Raw genomic sequence first — 6,143 nt, 5'->3', positions numbered from 1 at the left:
ATTTCTTCCATTATTAATAAATTCCCTTATTAATAAAATCCATGCATATATGCATGTATACTTTTACTTTTGAAAATATCATTTACTCCTATATTAAAAGAATCGAAATTATATATACTTATATACTCAATTCCAGAATCATGCATACATATATTTTCCAAAATTATATTATTTCCTATTCATATATCAATATTTATTCATCTAATACATATATCTATATTAATTATCCTTTTAACTAAATCTAAATCCCAAGATACATATACATATACAGAGGTATATATATTTATTTATATTAACTACTTCTTAAATAAATTATTGAAGAGTTTAAAATAACTGAATCCTTGATAAATTAATACCATCTTGAGTACAAATAAATAAATGATTTAGAATTTGCGGGATTTTACAATATTTCTCTAGTTTATTAAATTAATAAATATATATCAAATATATAAATTATCTCATTATTTAAATTCTTGATATACTTATCTTCGGAAAAAAAAATCGGGATTTCACATCACTCCCAACGATTATTTTTCCGTTATTTGGAATTTCTTCATGGCACCTCTTCAGTATTTTTAAGCAATGTGTATCGTTCCAGTCATGAAGAAACCCACGGTGGATATAATTAAAAAAAGAATTGAATCGGTCTAATCAGAAAATAATCATAAAAATATTATTATAAAGTTGTAAGAAACAATTGGGAAGAAGAAATTATGAAAAAACTATTTTTTAAAATTGGGTGGATAGTTAATGTGAACAACTGCTTAATTATATGTCTTGAATAAAATATACTTTTCTTATGATTCCCCTGTATTCTCACGTTGAAAAGAAAAAAATTTGAAAGAGCTTTCGATTTTACAATGAACTTCCATAGTAACATCATTTAAGTATTTCGTAAAAACAATGACATATATAAAGTAGTTGTTATAAAGGCTATTTTGCAGTCATGCTTCCACATACATGACCCAGGTGTGACATTTATTATTATTATTGAACAATTTAGAAGACTAACAAAATGGTGAAAATAGGGGAAGTTGGCTGCCAATAAAATATATATATATATATAATTATATTATTATATATATAAATTATATGATGAAAACAATTTTACCTTCATGATAATTTCATCGCCTTTCGGAACACTAACGAACATGTCTAGCCACCTATGTGCTCCATGCCTGGTCAATACAAGAAGGTCGACCAACTTCGAGTTTCACATAAACCATCTAATTAAATTAAAAGGTGGTCTCAAAACACAAATATTTCAATGGAACCACTTTAAAATACATGATAAAGAACCAACACAAATATTTCATGTACCTGCATAAGATGGTGCGTCTCAAATAAAATGGGGCAAATAAAAATTAATGGCCTTCATAGTTGGATGCTTGGATATGATCATTTTCAGGGAATCACTGATTCCACCTCCAACATCGACCAAAGTTCCCATACCCTTGAATCCTTCATAGGTATCTAGAATTATTTTCATCAAAATTGTCGAAGAATTGGACATTGCACTATTAAAAACCTTGCTAAATTTAGGATTTGTGCCTTGATACTCGAATGCTCATTTTATATACTTTTTCAAAAGGAACTCCCCCCTCGAGAATTGCATCTTTCAGGTGGTACCTACACATACAATTATTAAGGATTAATTACACACAAATATATATTACTTGTAGAGGTTGATATGTAGTTGATATTTGCCACGTCTCCAAGTGATCCTTGTCTAGATTCATGATCAACATAGGGGCTAGAGAAACTCCATCATCATTCTTGGTGTAGAACTTGCAGACCGGAGTCAAGGAATAAACCCGCTCAACGCCGCCATCGGGCAGAGTTTTCACTCGGCAATTTAAAAAAGAATAGCTCGCGAGCAGGCGGAGGATTCTGTCCACCATGTTATGCTCCTCTGGATTGTTGGTGGGAATTTTTGCGACGAGTTCTACTGGTGAAATAAAGGCGTCGGGCCCCTTATTATTCATGATTTCAAAGAGGTCGAGCTCCAACGCCACTTTGAGGACATTAGGCAGCACTTAAGCAGAGGCTAGTTGCATGGAGAATAAGAAAGAAGCCTCGTCCCCTTGTACAACCTCCATTTTCAGCCTCATTTTTCCTAAAGAGATTTCGAACATGGAAGCAGTACTGTGGGTAGGTGTGTGCATATGCGGAGACAAACATATTTATAGTAGCTTTTAATAATTGTTATAAATTGATTTTTTTGATATAATATGAATAAAATTAATCCATATTGCTTTAATCAAAATTAATTTATTTTTGCATTAATATACATAATCGTTGCATCATGGAAATTAACATATATGCATGAATGATGCATATAGACTTACACATCAAACAAATTTAACTAAATTTGGTATGTTAATATGATACAATAGTTTATGTAAATTTTTAAAATATAAAAATTTTAATTATTATAAAATCAGGAAACGGAAATAAGGATACTATTTTAATAGGTGGAAATTATATTTTTATTATCAAACTAATGAATATTTTCATTTGAATCTATAAAGCATATATATATATATATATATATATATATATATATTCGCGATATAGCATACATTTCTCACTAATACTCGATGTTAATTAATTAAATACAATAACATAAACACACAACTCCATTACTTCAAATGTATTTTCTGATCTTGTCAAATGCATTATTTATATACGTTTTCTCATTTATTGCATAAATTTAGAAAAAACATTTATATATACTTATTTCTGAGATTTATTACGCATGCAATTGCTAGCTTTGATCCTAGAATGTAAATCTAATCCAATACGTATATGCTGAGGAAATCAAAGTTGACAATACTCTGAGATGCACAAATGAGACAACAAATTGAAAGAAAGAAAATAATTTCAACTTTAATAGCGAAACACCAAAAAATCAATAGTCCTCTCAAGATATTTATAACATCTCAAATGTGCATCTTTCTAAGTGTTGGCACATTTCATATTCGCAATCTTGATTTTGATGTTAACAAAACTTGTTATTGTGTTTCTAACATATTTACTTAAGTGTGAAGTTATTAAAACAAGAAGCAGACTGAAACTAAATTCTGCACAAACTGAATTTCTGGCAAGTTTTGGTATTTTTATGATATCTCTCAACTGGATGATTCAAATGACAATCCGTCAACTGATCTGTTTAGAAAACGCAATTTGGGACAAGTCGTATTTCACGTCAGTTGGGCAAATTCGGATGTTATCAAGGTCTAACTGATCGCTGAATTACCAAACGGATTGCAAGAAAACAACAATCGGTTTGGTATGAGCAGTTGAGGTATTTTGTTCATATCTCTCAGCTCGATTATTAGAATCAATCGATTCAGTATGCGTTGAAAAGGTAAGACAATGATCTACAAATCATCTTCAGAAGTTAAAGTCTGAATCGAAGCTTAAGATGCTAATAAATGACGATTAAGCTAGTGGTTCTGCACAAATTGAAATCACCGCTGATTTCAATTGACCAACTGAACTGAAACTGAACCAGACCAGCCGAAGACCACTTGAACTGAACCAGCTGAAACTGAACCAGACCAGCCGAAGACCAGTTGAACCAGACCAGCTGAAACTGAACCAGACCGCTGAAGACCAGTTGAACAGAACAAGTTGACCAGTTGACCAGAGTTGACCATTCGAGAAAATGCCAAGCAAGGCGAATTTGACCGTTGCAATTTCAAAAAAAGTACAGAAACTTTCCAAACGGTCATATTCTTGTGTCTAACATATATATCATTGTTGGGACCTATAAATATAACATCTAGCATATCAAACAAGAGCTTTTGAAGATGATTCAAAGCATGAGCAGTTAGCATAAAAAAATCAGCTAGTTGAGAGCACAAGCCCTTGTGTGATGATACATTTGAGATGTACACTATAAAGGATAAATTCCTCACACACAATCACTCACACATATACAAGAGAGTTGAACTTCAAATATTGTTGAGTGAGTCTTGCACAAAGACAATAAACTTGTGTATGTAGTCTTTGCATATGAGACATTAAACAATATGCTGATTGTGAAATGCTACCTACAATCTTGAGTGCTAGGAGTTCTAGTTAGGTGCTGCCCTTCCGGATCGGGTTTATACAAGTAGTTGTATAAATAAAAGTCTTCTAGTAAATTCTTCTTAAGGGGAAGAAGGGGTGACGTAAGAGCATTTGAAGTCTCCGAAAATCCATATACAAATTCGTGTATATTTGTTTATTGCATTTACTTATCATTTTCATAGTTTTAAAGATGCATTGTTGAAAAATTTTATGTGTTCTTCAAATACCAAAATTATTGCATACCAAGTGTTTGATAAAATGCTTCAACCAAAATATTTTTTTCTCATTCAACTTGCATTTATTTTAAATGATTTAAAAAATATTTAATAAGTTTCTACGAATGATTATTTCGAGTGTCTTCTGCTTTGTTTGAAAACCAAACTCGATTTAATTCATCGGTATTCAATATTTCAAAAATCAAGCTATAGTAGCTCAACGATGATCCCCCTAATCGATCCTGTCACTAAGTTTTTTTATAAATAATTTTTTTTAAATATAAAAGTTCAAAATTAATGTATGTGATGGAGTTTTACAAAAATAATGAAAAACTCCACCACTATTGACGGACGCCACAAATAAGATTGAATCTCATTCCAAAGATGTTGTCTCTCATTTGAATCTCAAGATATTTGCAGCGTTCATGTATCATGAACGCTCTTGAAATCGATTTCAAATCAATTTATTCTTTGGAAGATGTTGTCTCTTAAGTCTTTAAAGTTGTTGAGTCATCTGGACTCGGGGCTTTCTCAGTTCATCTTTGGACATCTACATGGATGAGCTGAAAAGTTTCTACACGAGAGAGATAATAACTGAAGACGGAAAGATATTGTTGCCTTTGGGAGATGATAGTCTATTAATCGAGCAAGTTTGTTTCTCTGCATTGTTTCCGTTGCCCATTGAAGGGCTAACTGACTTCTCTCTCATACCTCAACAAGCAGTTGAAGAGATAAAGGTGAATTTTTTAGCATCTGGTGATATTATCAATACTTCTTGAAAAAAGAAAGAGATGAAGTTGGAATATCAACTTCTGGCTGATGTTGCGGCCAAGTCAATTCTAATGGGGATAGATTCTTTTAATTGCTACACAGAAGAAATTTTTTTGGCGATAACAACTGAAACGTTTACTATTCGTTTTTCTTTAAAATATACAAGAATTCTTTTCCCTTCCTACACTATTCGGCCGAACTACCATACACATACATATATATTTTAAAAATACCTTTGCACCATTTAAAATAAATTCACCAAATATTATTTGAAAATCCGAATGAAAGAAATTTAAGCATAAAATTGAAAATCATCAACCAACCTAACTTTAACATTTCCAAAAATAACCTTAACTCTAACATCCTCTCAAAAACCTCTCAAAAACATCATAAGTCATGAAATCCTAAAAGTAACTCAAATCATTTAGCATAAATCATAAACGCAATTTATTTGCGGAAAAATAGCGCTGGTCCTCTGGTTGTGTGAACCTTCAGTCCAGCTAGATCAACCATCAAGTCCCTCATTAACATCAACATCATGCTCACCTGCATCAATCACACCTATTGAGTTATTAACTCAGCAAACCTTAACAATGATAACAAGTAGTACATATACAATTAAATGCAACAGTGAAAATACTTTTACTTAAAATATCTTTTCATGAATATGCATAAACTTAAATATTTTTCCTTACATCATATACATTTCCTTTTTCATCATATACATATACATTTTTCTTTTTATTAAAATCGGATCGTTTAATCGACCTTCAGCTGAAACGAAAGTCACAATTATACGTGTAACACAGTACTGGGCGGCGGGGACATCAGCGACACTCTCACTCGTCAACTGAGCATTGGCCTTCATATCATCATACCATGTCGATGGAAATACAATTGTCGGGCTCCCTCTAGGGCCATCTCTCGTAAACGGACTTTCTCCGGGGCCTTTTCCCTCCCGATATCTCAAATCCTATCATCGTATTATTCATAATCACTTCACCCCCTTCAACGTTTCATATTTTCATCATTTATAAAAATTCATGCATATAGAAATCATTTTTCTTTTAAACCAAGCAT

At 31.9% G+C, this 6,143-nt stretch overlaps 1 pseudogene; it reads right to left on the bottom strand.

Moving 5' to 3' along the window:
* Positions 1 to 465: 465 nt before the first annotated feature.
* Positions 466 to 2,111, bottom strand: LOC142530481 (caffeic acid 3-O-methyltransferase 1-like; annotated as a pseudogene).
* Between the last annotated feature and the right edge of the window lie 4,032 nt (positions 2,112 to 6,143).

Source organism: Primulina tabacum, chromosome 17 (assembly GCF_025594145.1).
Source record: "Primulina tabacum isolate GXHZ01 chromosome 17, ASM2559414v2, whole genome shotgun sequence".
Taxonomy (NCBI): Eukaryota; Viridiplantae; Streptophyta; class Magnoliopsida; order Lamiales; family Gesneriaceae; genus Primulina; species Primulina tabacum.
This window is presented reverse-complemented; position numbering and strand designations above follow the sequence as displayed.